General features: G+C 39.7%; 1 protein-coding gene across 1 annotated transcript in view; it reads left to right on the top strand.

Moving 5' to 3' along the window:
- Positions 1–2,543: 2,543 nt before the first annotated feature.
- The window catches only part of LOC120783218 (cadherin-22), a 235,114-nt gene continuing 222,316 nt past the window's right edge, over positions 2,544–15,341 (top strand). Inside the window, exons 1-2 of the mRNA XM_040116033.1 lie at positions 2,544–2,878; positions 3,965–4,058. The gene's annotated coding sequence lies outside the window, so the exon portion shown is untranslated. The remainder of the gene's footprint in view (positions 2,879–3,964; positions 4,059–15,341) is intronic.

Here is a 15,341-nt window from a genome sequence, read left to right as displayed (position 1 = left end):
ATAGTCATAACACTTCAATGAAATGTCACTTTACCTCTCTTTTGTCTCAGCTGCCCCACTGGCCTCAATTTCTTCCAATTTGTCAACAACCTCAGCTGCGAGTTTCTGACCGAGTGGATCAACAGGCCCTCTCTCCCTCTTGTCGACAGTGGCAGGCTCACTTACCCTCAACTGGCCTTCCAACCCTGGCCATGATTCCCAATGATGCTTTGGGCTCTGTTAACACGCTATTCATATCCCACTGGATCTGACTGAGCTCTATCTACCGGACGGGAGAGAAAGACAGACAGACAGAAAGGCAGAAACTAATGCACATGCACATTCACATAGACAGAACAAGAGAGAGACAAAGATAGCATCAAGAGAGAAATAGTCCGATTTGATGGGAAGGAGATGTACTAGAGTGATTGATGGATCTGCTTTCACTCCAACAGAGATGCTATATAGGATATGCGTAAGAAGACTGAGAGAGAGAGAGAGAGAGAGAGAGAGAGAGAGAGAGAGAGAGAGAGAGAGAGAGAGGCACACAGCCTGGACGCTCATGTGCTTGAGGGAATAAACAAACAGAGGGTTAGAGATGAGACTGGGGCCGACCCACTGGCGGGAGAATGGTAACAGGTACCAGGCCTAAAATACTCAAAGAATAAGCCACTAATTTAAAGCTAAGGCATAAATATGATTTTTAAGTTTGGATATAAATGCGTCAATGGAGTCAGACAGTCTCTGTTTTCAACAAGAGAGGTGGTTCCAGAGGAAGGGGGCACAATTGGAAAAGGGAGGGAGAATGCGCCCAATTTGATATGAAGTGGATGGAATAGTTTTTACTGATCTTCATCTCCACTGGACCAGTGACTGTGATAGGGAGAGAGGTAGACAGACCAGAAGAGAGAAATCAAGATAAGATAATAAGACAAGATTTGTTTGAAAAAAAAACAAAGGTGTATGGTGAAAGGGAAAGAAAATGTGAATGGAGGTTAAAAATTATGGAGGAACCAAAAACCAAGAATAAAGAATAAACTGAGGTTTACATTTCAGATCCAGGTGGTCAGTCTCAGCTCTACATTGTCAGCCTTGGCTTCATTCTTTGTCAGCCTCAGCTATATTTAAAAAAGTGATGCCATTATGTGAACGCAATATCAGCTTGTATTCACATTTTTGTACATACTTTGTCTTATATCTAACACCATAGAAAGATACTGTATATTCTGTGATGCCAGTGGTGTTTCTAATGGTTGGTCACCAACAGTCAGTCACTCAAAATCAGATTTCGACACAAGTACCACATCTGCTACTGCAAAGCTGGATTTAAACTAATCTAATACAACTTTGTTTATTCCTGTTGCATCACTTGTATGCAGTAACTCGCCATCCAGATTAGATACACTCACACCAGATATAGGTATGATCCTGGATGGCAACATAATAACTTGTATCAATCCTGGATTGTAAGCAATGGATAATTAAATAAACGGCTTTAATTGTGGTTAATTTTAGCCAGGATTCCTAAAAACAGAAAAATGCCACTTAATGCGCTCTTTGAATGTTTTTTTTCTTCTGCACTATAATCAGGAAATGACATTTACTTTATAAGAGTTAGAAATCAGTGAGAAGCCAGGGAGAGTTTTAAAGGGTTTTGAGTCTGGTAATATGTCAGACACACAACCTGTGGTTTTAATTGGTGCCTAATTGCAGTGTGGGCTGTACATTAATAACTTATTACCTTGGTCTTCTCTTGAGATACTGGCCAGACAACTTCTCACGGGGCGTGTGTCATCACATCAAAACTTTGATTAAGGCAGTGGGAAAAGCTCAGGCCCTGATCACATTTTTGTTCAGCTTCCAGGCTGATTTAAATGTAAATTCATTTTTATTTCAGCTCCTCCCATCTTGAAAGTGTCCTGGTATGGGAGCAGGGATGGAGTTGAAGAGAAAAAGGCGATTCTGCCCAGGTAAGCATATTTAGTTTGTGAGTGTTTGATTCTAAACTAATTTGAATAACTGTGTGAAAGCCAATTTGGTTTAATTGAGCTCTGCTCTTCTGAACACCTGCAACTAGATTAGTGAGTGACATTAAGTTGTTTTGCTGCATTGGGCCTCCAAGTGCCGCTTCAACTGCTTCATAACTTTGGATTTACCTCCAAATTTTTAATACAACACCATATGCTGTATGCTCTGCAGAATACGCAATGAGCTTGGCTCGGCGTTTCATAGAGCAGCAGTGAAATGTGGCCGAGAAAGGTAAAATAATGCCTGGTCTAATCCATTCTACTCTGCTATGCCCGAGTACTGTGACAAAGGTGGTTTATTACCATTACCAGTTATCAGTGTGTGGTTATCCATATGCGTTAGGGCATCTCACCATCGAGACCCCCAACGGGCCGTGACAGGCCTAAAACAAACTATGTTTCTGCTCCGTCGACGGAAAACATTAAGCAAAGATGCACACCCCCCCTGGCGCCACCCAAGCACAGCTGAGTCTGCTGTGAGAAGTTGAATGGCTATTTGTGTTGGCAGAGACCGGCGCACACTCTGTCCTGGCCTCTGTCAGCTTGTTGATCGGCCGTGAGGCTGTATAATTTGTGCACCGCCGAACTCGCTGATCCACTCCCGTTCAGAACAACCCTCAGTTTTTTTTTTGTTTTTTTTTTAACCTATGCTATTCGTTCAAATGCTCATTGTCAGTACACGTCTTTATGCCACAATGAATTAGACTGTTAAGCGTTTGTGTGCCAGCGCTAGTATGAAAAAGATCAACAGAGGGCGATCTGAGCTCGGCCGAATCAGTGCGCGTATCTCTCGCCGCCGAGAACCCAGGTCACGGTCAAATGCGAGGGCAGAGTTGGCCCAGAACAGTGTTGCGTAAATATGATTTGCGCAGGTAAGAGTACCGCAAAGCCACCGGTTTGGTGACAAAATACAGTATGAAAAATACACTATAAACGCCAGTAAGCACGACGAACGTGTGTTTGCGGGCGGGTAACCCTGTGAATTTTGAGTTGACGTGCAAGACTGGTATGTGTATGTGCTGGAAGCATTAGCGATTAGCACAAGGGATTAGCTTCAGTTAGTTTGCGTAAGCAAGTCACGGGCTGGTAAAAAGTACTAGCAGCTATCATTAATGGCCAGTTAGAACACGGTAAAATGTAAAATTAATGTAGACCATCCCCAGCAGTTAATGTGGCGGTCTGCTGTTTTTACTGTAAACAGCGTATAGTGTATACGAGACTTGCGTAAAAGTCAAGAATTATTGCTAGAAAACCTGGTAGCTAGCAGAGACAAAGAGGCAGCGGGGCTAGCTAAACTACCAAAGTAAACAAATTGCAGTTACATTGCTTTTCAACCAGCAATGCGGTTATTGACGAATTGTGTGAAACATACATAATTTTACTCTTACAGGCGTGAAAATGTGCTTATTGTTGTGAATGATTAATTTGGCTTTTTTTTACTTCAGTAAAAAAAAAAAAAATATTTAGTTTAGGTGCATTGTACACATGTAAATGTTTTCTGTAATTGTGTACTCTGTGTGTGGAGTCAGGTTCAGAGTTGAACTGTGGACTGGTAACTGGTTTTTAATGTTGTGGATTACAGCCCAGTTCACAGTCACGAGCGATGGCAGAGCTGATAACACACTGAGTGAATGCCAGTCGATAATATCAGCAGTGTTGCAAACTGTTTGTCACAAATGTGTTTTGCACAGGTAACCCCTGTGAAAAATAGTGTTGCTCTAGTCTGGACCAAGTGTTTCTTTGTGAGCCTCTAACATATAGAAATAGACAGCTCGACATGGTGGTTTAATAGGTGGGCAGCCTACAGTTTGGGGTATCTATTGACCATCGACAGCTGGGTAAATCTGATGACTGCACCCAGCAGCACTCTAGAAGTCCTGTCTGCACAGTGTTGCCAGGGGGTTCGCTCACCCTCTAAGGCTGAACAAAACGTGATTGCATTCATCCTCTTTTGGCAGAGCTAGCTGCCTCCCGTCATCTCCAGCCCTTGTGCCAAGCTAATACGTCCCGGACCAGATGAAACTGATTGTCAACCCTTCCATCCAGCTCCTGGTAAGACAGCAAACAAGTTCACCCAACAAAGTGTCAAAGTGACGTTAGCGGGATTAGAAAATGTGAAGTAGTTAATTAATTTTAAAATTGTAAAAGCACCTGAAGGAATTGTCACATGAAGGAATTGTCACATAACGCACATTCAGTATTGCATTGCATTAACAACGAAAGAGCATACTTGCAGATCAGCATCATTTAAAAAATGTCTCAACCCATGAAAACTCTAAAAATCCAAGTAAAAAGTAGTATTTTGTTTCCTTACCGAATGTGTTTGTCCCTGTAGGGCTCTCAACCAAACAAAAATGTATCATTGTAAAATGGCCTACTTTCTAGCATTGTGACACTAAATAGCAGTATGAGATCACCCTTAGCTAAAACACATAGGATGTTGTAGCCATTTTTATATTTACATACAATTCTTCAGTTGAAGTGTATGTGGAAATCAATAGAGGACACTTACTGTACTTTGGTACACATCATACCCCTACTTTTATCCTGCTCATTTGTCAGCTTTTACATATCGATCTTCAGTCTGCGTTCCATGCTAATACCAACACATGGAGGTGGCATAGTTAGGTTTCAGCCACCACATTCCTTATTTCAGTGTTGATGAAAAAAAGCACAGGGTGGGGCATCAGATACAGATTGTAGCTTTAAAGACAGTCATTGCAAATGGATCCCACTCCACACTATCGTATTATTTCAAGTATTTTAACTAAATTAAATGAGAATCATATAGGTGTGCTTTCAAAAGTAAAGTCATGCGTTTGACTCTACCAAGAATATAAAACATGATGTAAAATTCTGGCTAAATTTTGATATCCTACTTTGTTGGGGGCCTTTAGTGGAGTTTACATCAAGTATAACCACCTACAGAGACAAGAGATCCAGATATGGTTACTACTGTCACTATTCAGTAAGCCTTAGCCTGCCTGAATGCTCCTTTCAGCAGGGAGGGAACACCAATGTCTTGTTCACACTTTTATGCTTCGCTGGGTTCATTGAAATGTTTGTACTTTTGTGTCGTCCTCATTCTGTTGGCTAACGACAAATGCTAGGCTTTAAATACCACCATATTATAGGTTACTTTCCCTAATTAAACAAGATGGTTATGAGTAAAATTGTAATACAGAAATTAATGCTGTGTTCGTTAATAATCCAAAGTGGCAAAGGTTTCATTCCCACCCTCTGTGAATTCAAGCTACTGACGCGGGAAAAACAATGAATGCCTGCAGTTAAATGTCTCTTCAGCTACTTATGAGCACCAGAAATCTTTGTGTGTACAGTTTAAACCAACTAATTTGAAAGCCACTGGAAACCAAAATCCAAAATTGCCTTTCTCACTATGTAATTTAGGGTCTTATGTACATAATAATTAGCATCAAAAAGTATCACAAGTTACTTTCAATCCAAATTTGAAATATTATCATTTAACTTTTTGTAAACTTTCCTGATATTTCCTGATATCGGGTTTGAATTGGGCAAGGTTATTCTGGGACATTTATTATGAAAATTACGAAATTGATTCCGTGAACCAATCATAAAAAAATCCACGTATAGTGACTCTACATTGACAACCACAGCTCCAATGAGCCTGATGACTTATAAGTAATGCTAATACTAAAACTTCATGGAAAAATATTCTTACTTAGGGCAGGGCATCATCACATCTTTGCTAAGATATGTTTTTACTTTACCTTTTTCTACACAGATCAACACCTAACCAGTTACAAATCACGGAGAGGAACCTGTGAGTGTGTCAAATGGGAAACCATGGCAAGCTCAAAGATAACAAGAATAAGATAATAATACGGCACTTGCTAACACTAGAGCCATAATTTAGCATTGCATTCATAGCTTTGAGAACGAATAGGAGCATCTCAGCTAATGTTGCATGTATATGTAAACTGTTCTACTCAGGAGTAATATGGATAGCACAACAGTATGTAACTCAACATTCACTGACCAGCTGAAAACTAATAATTTTCAGATGGAAGGGCTTCTGCTTCATCCTCTGATTCTGAATCAGACATACAGGGCTGGACTACGCTGACTCTCCCTTGTGCCATTGTTGTGCATGACTGTTGCCAAGGAGGTGTCAGTCAAAACGAGGGAGATGTCAATCAAAACGGGATCTTCCATGCCAACACAGTCTTGAGAAATGGTCTAAGCAGCAAAATGAGCTTTTTAAAAAAAACTTGGTTTTCTAATAGTTATGTACGTTTATTTTCACTCAGAGTTTTTTGGATGCTTAGTGAGGCACTCATCTTTAATATCATATATGTATTTTACTATTAGAGCCAAATTTCCAGAGGCTTTAATGTACTGGGTTGCTGATTATTTAAAAACATGCCATGCTGAAAATCATCAACTAAATTCAGTGTTTTAAAATCATACATTTTCTAAAAGTAGTATTTGTTTACATGTTCATTAGGCATCATGCAAGGCAGTGGAGTTTGGGAAAAAATACCCAACTTCCCCTAGAGAAACTTTGACTTAATTTCTCTAGTCTTTAGCAGATGTAGCGCTTCACTTTTGGAACAGCTTTCTGCAAAGGCACAGAGAAGTAGATCAGTGTACATTTTAAAAAGGCATTATAAAACTCAGTGGTTTCCTTTGACCTTTAATCGATTTCATAACTTTGTTCTCTTAGTGGTTTGTGTACTTGTAAGCTTGCTCTTGTTTTTATTAATTGTCCGCTGTCTCTATTACTTGCTCTTTCTCTTTTATTTCACCTGTAAAGCATGTGTTGTCAAATATTTTGAAAGGTGGATGCAGACTAGGATATTTAATAAGTCTGCACTGACCATTTTGCCATTTGAGACTAATATAGGACATTGTATGAGTAACAGGCCAGCACCTCAGTTCAGCTTTAGAAGTCGGAACTTCGACCAGAGACCTATATTTGAAGATCTTGCTATGGTCTTTTTCTTTATGTTTCTTGGATAAACTGAGTGGAAATGTTCTGCGCTTTGAGCACTGTGTGAGCAGTTTGAATGAAGTTGGACAGCTGTAAAGGCACAGATAGGTAGATTTTGCCACAACAGCAAAACGGGATACAGGAGATAAGCCATTCAAAAGCCCTCTGTCAGTCACTCTGACAGAACCGCGCCCTTGCTGACAGAGGCTAGGCACTCACCTGATCACCAATGCAACACCGTCTGATTATGCTTAGGTGACATTAGTTGCCAATTAAAAAGACAAATAAACAGATAATGAATAAATGAATGAACTCATTCATTAATTATTATAGGGTTTCATCTTTCTCACTTGTTCACAATGATGTTGTTGTGGGGAAACTTTAAAACAATGACGCTTTTTCTACCATTTTTAAAATTGTACATTTAATTTTGTTTGTGCCCAATTAAGTTCTGTACTTCCAGAGTTCAGGAAAACAAATCTTAACTGATGGTATAAATGTTATTGTTCTTACTTCCTGATAAAGAAAAAAAGGTGACTTGTTTTAAATGCTAAATTCTTATCCAGCAGAGAGATGAGAGAAACATTTGAAAACACCACAATAACTGGGTATCATTGTTCAGTTAGGCCTGAATATGATGAACTATGTTTAAAAAATATATAAATAAATAAATAAATAATTTTACATAACCAAATAAGAAATGTCTAAGAAAACATTGACAACTTCTGTGGTGCAAAACTCTCCTAAGCATGTTTTAGCCTTGTATAGCCTATTAACGTTGATATAAGACATTTGTTCCCCTCTTTGACAAGCCTAGATATTGAGTAGAGATCTGTCCCTTTACATTAGTCAGTATTTGTGAGGACCCGTCATGCTTTTGAATTTATATATCTCGTGGAACGTGGAAACTAGCAAGCAAGGCTAAATAGCTAGATAGTTGGAAGTCAGTCATTTCACTTTGCTATGTTTACCACTAATTCTCACTAGACCTCTTCATGTTATTTCAACACCTGTTCTATCACTGGCAGCTCTTCCACATTCAGTGTTGTTCTTCCCACATTATGAATGTGCAAAGGGGGCAGGGATCTATGTAGCATTAGCTGTGTTCTTCTCATGGGTCAAGTTGTGGGGACAACAAATTGCCCAATGCCCGAAATTCGTAGCAGCTGGTAGTCTTGTAAGAGCAGCACTGCATTACACTACTGTGATTCAAATCATAACACAGAAGAACTAATGTGTGGAGTCACAGAGTAAGGGAGTGTTACTTGTAAAAGGGTCCAGTCGGTAGTGAAAGGGTTCTGACTAACCCTTGGAGGGCCGCTAGGGTTGTTATAAGCATGCTTTCGGTGACCTTGGTGAAATTCATAAAAGTTACTTGAAAACAGTAGTAAACTGTGGCAGCTGCTGAGAGTTTCTGAGGGGCTTGTAAGATATTATTTTGAACAGTGTATTTGTTCTACATGCATTTGCTATCTCACATATAGTTTGTTTAGATAAATACTGAATGGAAAAATCAATTAAACTGCCTTGACAGTTAACACAGGCTAAACAAACTTGCAAAACTGAGGCTAAATTTGTGGAGGACGTTCAAGGACTTGCATAACAAACACAGTTCAAGGCCACAGCTAACCATTGATAAACAGAATCTCAGTTTTTCACCATGTCTTCTTGATCATACACATCATTGGAAGGAACATAATACTGGGCTATAGTGGTGATTAGTACATTTGGCTTTTGTACATTTCCGCTTTGCAATTACATTTGCTCGCCTGGGGATGTACAAAAACATTAATCTGGCTCTTGCCTTAACCAATCACAGAGTGAGTTTTCAGGAAGAATTAGGGGCAGTGGCATCATCAGAGTTGTGGATGTGACTGAAAATGACTGAAATGACTTCGTTCTGACCTGGTTGTTCTTGAGGTTAATTGTTATGTGCTTAGAAAAAGGGGACAGGTTTTTTTGAGTCTAGAAGGAGCTGTAGATGAGAGTGAAGTGCTTTGTGTACCACCTAGAAAGCACTGCAATTTTCTTTCATCTTAATATTTCACTCAAGAGGGAGGAGCCCTTTTGCGTCCTTTGGTGCAGCACATAACTGCTTTTAAATCCTCACAGGAATTTTAAATAAAAAACTCCTCACTGTTTTCTATTGAGTTATTATATCAACAAACTGTGTACACAGGTCGCTCCTGTGAAAGTCTATGTCTGATAAAAGTAAACTACAGAACCAAAATAGTAGCTAGTAGCACTCTTCTTGACATTAAAGAGTCAACACACTTTTTCATGTGAAGATTATCTACTTGTAAATGTAAACAACACATTTCTTCTGTTGGAAATGATGTTCAGGGATTGACTTGGACTGACTGGGCCTCTGGTTTCTGCCATGCATTCTCGTCATCCTGACAAGCATAAGCAACAGTAACATGGATTGTAGGCTGTGAACAGTGACGTCTCTCTAATTGGCTCGCTGCTGTCTGTCTTGATTTACAAGTGTATTGAAGCCGTTTTCTCATGCCATGCACATTATAAACAATTGGACATGGCTCTTGCCCTCCAGCTTGTTCACAATTACTTCAGTTCAATCTCCTGTCTGTGTGCCCGAGTCTGTGTGCGTGAGAGAGGGTGAGAGAGAGAATCTGTACACACACTGCTACAATTCATATAAAAAGTATTTGTTGTAGAGTAAAAAAAAAAAAAAAGCCAGATCTGTCTTGTTGCAGCAGAAGTACTGAGATCTTTTACATCAGTAAAAGTATTAATATGTCAGTGTAAACATACTCCATAACAAGAAATATGTAATTTATTCATAATTTTACGAAGTACAGTACTTTAAGTATCAAAAAGTATCAGAGTGGCCCCTGTGAGACTGTTACATTATTCTGTTGGATAGTTACTGATGCATTAAGGGGTAAGCAGCATTTTTATCTTGTCGCCAATTTTAACTACTTTACAAACTGTTGGATAATTTAAGATGTTGTATGTTAAATCTTGCAAAGCAACTAACTCAGATAAAATCTATCTATCTATCTATCTATCTATCTATCTATCTATCTATCTATCTATCTATCTATCTATCTATCTATCTATCTATCTATCTATCTATCTATCATACTCTTACTGTGATAGATATCAACAAGGCCTTAGTTACGCACATTGACCATGACATTAAGTAATAAGACATAGACAACTCTGTTGACTCAGCACACACCCGTTGAGGCACTGAAAAAAGCAAAAAAGAAAAAAGTCGAGCAGTGCAACAGATTTAAAAAAAAAAAAAAAAAAACTGTGCCTAGTCTGAGAGGGGAAGTTTTCCATTTTATTTTTCATTTTCATTATCTTTCTGGTGAAAGTATAAATGCCAGGAGGATTAGAGAAATTACATGGGCTCTCGCCTTTCCTGGCTTGGTGCTTATCCTCCTCTCTGCTTATCTCTCTCTCTCTCGCCTTCTTTTTTCATCCGTTGCTCCCTTACCTTCTTTGCCTTACTCTCTCTGTTTACCCACCATCTTTCCCACTCCACTGTCCACTTCTCTCTTCTTTTCCTGCCTCTATCAGTCTCTCAGTGTCATAGCTGCTCTGTTGCCTTCATCACCTCGCTCACCTTTGACATACCCCTATTTCTCTCTCTCCCACCCCATCTTTGTTTTTATCCATGCCACTACTTCTCCTCCGTTTTTGTGAATGTGTTGCTGTCACCACCCCTTTGGAACTCCCCATGCGGCTCACGCTAGGTCAGCATGACTGGGGCTGGCCCCCATGGGTCCTAGGCCAGTTCTAACCAAAGAGAAGTGTCTTACGAAGGGCCCTCCTAATCCTTAAGATCTATTACAGATAGCAAGGCTAACACAGGCGACAGAGATTAGAGGGGGCAGATAGTGACTGTATTGATTGGCCTTCTCATCCTGCGGCCAGCCCATCAGCTTGCTCATGTAATAGCATTCTGTAATGAAATTCAGCGAGTACGTCAGAGCCAGCAGCTTGAAATGCATAAAGACCGGATTGAAGTGAGGGAAACTGGTGGTACTGTTGAGCCATGCACTGAGGGCAGGAGACAGAGTGCCTGCTGGTGTACCACTTTAAGTGGAGGTTAGCTTCCCTGCGTCACCTCCCTAAATATGTGCTGGGCCACAGTGGCCCAAATTTGCTGAAAGGGAAAAGCACACTGTGTTTGGACCCAAGGGTGATTTTTATGTGTAATGTCATGAACTTGTGTTTTAGTGAACTGCTTGTTAGGGATTTTTCTTTGGCAGTCATATTTAGGCATGGTTTGGGAGCTAAAAAGACAAAAACCAGCTGGACCACTCACTTTACAGTCTATTATTGGAGGTTGCATGGCCAGATTCATTTTGTGCTTAGCGCAACCAGACGATCCAAATTTTTTCATTTTTGGAATTTGGTAAACGTTGGAAGTGCCTCTGGCTCATTTAGACTGGTACTTTAAAATTAGGATCATTATGAAACACTATTTAAACTGATTTAAACTTAATTTAAAATACAGACTGGCGATGGTACATATGTCTAATCAAATATAGTGTTGGAATTGAAAAGACTTCCGATGATTTTAATGACAGAAATTACGGTATCGATATCGGGAACATACAGTATGTACCAGTATAGCCTATGTGAGAAAAGAGCTCAGGGAATGCAAATAATAGCATCAATTATTTGTGGTGGACAAATGGCATGTTCCAATTGAATTAAAGCATTTACAGTATGTCTATCCAAGTAATGTTATGCTGTCTAGAAATTGTGCTGGGAGGCAAGGTTAATTGTTATTACATATTTTCAAGAAATACTAACAATTCTGAATGTAATCAAAGTCTTGCCAAAAAGACAAAAAATTAGCTGCAGTAAAATCATACAGTAGCTTTTTGTACATTTCTCCCCCTGCAGCGGTAGATCGCCAGCAAAAATGGTGGACTCGTTGTTGAAAGCTCTGTGTGCACTGCAAAAAGAAAATGGCTGAATCAAATGTAGTCGTCCTTTGTTGCAGTAACAAAAAATGTCAAAGTAATTTTAGAATTTATTATTGATTCGCTATTGTTAGTTAGTGTATTTATCATGGACAGTGGAGCCAGCTTACTGAGCCCAGGTAGGGGAAGGGAGAGACAAAGTAAACAAACTTACTGTACGCTGGGAACTGTAGGTAACAAGCTACTGGCGGGCAGTTTTGTTAGCAGTTCAATTGAAGACTGAGGACCATACCAGTATCTAAAATGACCGATAAGACACTTGCAGGTAAGATTTTAAAACAGTTTAATGGGCTATAGCTGGGTAACAAATTAGCTATTTACCCTGCAAACTGACATTAGCAGTGTACTTTTCCCTGGTGGATGTTTTTTTGTTTGCTCATTCAGCAAGCCATAGTGCAGCAAAAGATGTTTTTCCCCGTTAGTAAGTTATGTAATTTAGAAGGACACATTTCAGTAGCTTGAAAGCTAATGTGGGTTGTTGTTGTTGTTTAAAGTCTGTTGTTTTCGTGTTGTGCGGAAGGCTGGTGTCTGGCTGTTAGAGTGACCACATGCCAGTGATAGAACGGTGACATTACTGCTTAGTGTGATAAAGTTTAAAATTAAATAATATAGTTATTTTGCTGTTTAAGTTCTCCATCTACATAGCAAGAGAACTAATGACATTCTGGCTCTGGTTACAGCAAAGATAGGGGACATAACCAAAAAATATTACATGTAAATTTCTCCATATTAATTTCAAAGGAAAGCATAAGAAATTATTTATAGAGCAGATATCTATGCCGTAGCTGAAAAATAACATGTAAATTAATTTCAGTTGGACTTGAGCCATATTAAGATAATGATTTTAGTGCCATTTACACACACATAGAGGCTCAGCCAGAAAAAGCCACTAATGAGCGTGCATTATTGGCACCCAAGTACAACGCAAGAGAAGGTTTTACAGTGTATGCACTGGTGAGTAGCTTTTATTGAAATTAATGGTCCACCATATTTAGATTCCTTGTGACGTGAAATGTATTGCTTCTAGTGTGCTGGCTGCATTTTGAAGGACTTTACTGGCACTGGCCACAAGGGCAGATGCAACACAACAAACTCAATAGCTGAGTACAGAGGATGTCTTCAGAAAGGATAAATGTACACAGATGGATAGAGGACAATAACAATTCATATCAGCCATAGGTAAACCTAAACCTTAAAACGTCTTTCTTTCTCAGTTTTATTTTTTGTATGACATAATGGACAAGATACGCGCTAATGGGCAAGTTTTTGAGCAATCTATACGCAGACATCTGACTGACGTATCACTTTTCTTTGTATGAAAGTCCAGTTGTGGCATGTAAGTGATGCTTAAACAAGCAGTGATGTTCCTCAACCTCTTGCTGTGCATAACACTATATGAGAGGTACATGTTAGTATGGTTAATTTTATTTGGAGAGTTACTGTGTTTTAATTTGCTTTTCAAACAGAAAAGTAGAACAAAACTGACAGTTAGATCCCAAGAGAACAAATACATATTCAGTATTCAAATAGCTCACAATTTCTGCCATCTGTCTGCCGCTTTTTTTTTAAATCAGTTACTGTTTCCTTTCTTTCTTTTTTCTTTCTTTCTTGCTTGCTTGCAATGCATGTCTCAGGCTCCACCAGTGCAGTTTAACTACATTATTATAACAGAAGAATAGAAGAAACTTACTAGAAATTGTCCTGTCCTTACCAAACAAAACACTTTTTTCAAGTGTATACCATCATTCAAGGAGATGGATCAGAGATTACGTGAGGTAGACATTTATTTTTGGCATAACATTGTCAAACATCTGTTATCTATTTTAAAGGCTTACTACATCTGGCCCTGGTTGGACCTCTTTTCAGCCTCTTTCTCATGCACTCCTCCTTCTCCTTAGGCCTCCATGCTTGGAAGGAGCAACAGCCCCCCTGTCCCCTGGGTTTAGCTTGATGCAATGGATTGCCAACAACACGCTATAGCTACAAGGCCTCTGCTAATCACACTATTGATCCTGTAATTCCACCCATTTGAAACTCTTTACCTCGGTGAGCGGTATCAATGAATATAGTCCAAGTCTCCGTTTCTTCCCTCGTTTGCAGAGGTACCTGGTGTCTCTGGGGAGGTGATTGACACCTGTGCACCTTCTCCACATCACAGCCTGGCTCTCTCTTTAGTATTCAGCTGCCATAGACTCCACAGGAAAGTCTGCCTCGTTGAGAACACAAATGGAGAATGGCTGATCGACCTCCTTCCCTTTGACGGCATCTTTGTGGAACTGTTGTTCTGTGTTGTTCTATGTTGTGTTGTTTTTTGGTTGTGAAAGTAAAGATTGTCACATCAGTGCAAAGAACTGGGATGCAAGAGAGGAGAAGCCTTAGAATGTGAACTCTTATGGAATATCAATAGGCAGAGTAATGGCCTGGTTTTCGAGGTGGCAGAGAAGTCTTTGGTCTGTTGCATGTCATTTCAAAAGCTTGGCCTTTAGAACAAAAACACACACCCACATCTTATTGTCCCAACAACTATCTTGTGATTACACGTCCCCAAGTAGTACCGGAGTCTGTCATCTTGTCAGTGAATTAGATTAACCGTGACACCTCTCCTGGACAATAATAATGCTTTACTACGACAGGAACAAACTCAGCAATGCATGCCCTCCTAAGAAAAATCAGTTTGAAATTTATGACTTCACTCTGCGTGTGCACGCTGCAATAACGCAGATGGTGTGAAGCAGCTAATGGTGGGCTTAATTTTTCTGAGCACTTTTCATCATATTATTGACCCTTTTACCGTAGATCTGCGAGGAGATGAGCTTGAAGTCCCAGAGTCGTAATGTTTTGTATGCCTTTTAATTAGACATGCTGCATTAAAGAGAGAGAGGAGGAGGAGAAGTGGGAAGAAAACATATTGAAATGAGAGATGCTAAATCACTTATTCTTGTTTGCATATTTTCCGTGAGTGGATGTAGGTCTGAGGGCCGGCATTTTAGGATGACAGGGACATGAAGAGGTGAGGGAGAGTGTGGAAAAAAGGGAGAAAGAAAGTGGCATGGGAAGAGAGACAGAAAAGTCACAGAGAGATAGTTGAGGATTATAGAAATAAGAATAGCAGGGAAAAAAAAGGGAGAACAGGATTTGCGTGGAGTGTAGTTCTCGGATGGATTTACAGGGAAAGAGACTATATCTGATAGATTTGGGAATGTATCTGGTTCTTGGAATATGTAGGTGAGCTCTGTATAATGTTGACACCAGGATAAAAGTATTACATGAAATGAGCTAAAGTACTGTAGCCAGAGAACAGCAGATGAAGTGGTGTCATTTGGAATGGGATAGAAAAGAATCGGTTGAACCAGAAATATGCTTTCCTCTCTCACTCGAAAAGTAAGAGCCTAA

The sequence above is a fragment of the Xiphias gladius genome, chromosome 21 (assembly GCF_016859285.1).
Source record: "Xiphias gladius isolate SHS-SW01 ecotype Sanya breed wild chromosome 21, ASM1685928v1, whole genome shotgun sequence".
NCBI lineage: Eukaryota > Metazoa > Chordata > Actinopteri > Istiophoriformes > Xiphiidae > Xiphias > Xiphias gladius.
The sequence above is the reverse complement of the archived record's forward strand: the minus strand, read 5'-3'. Positions and strand labels throughout refer to the sequence as shown.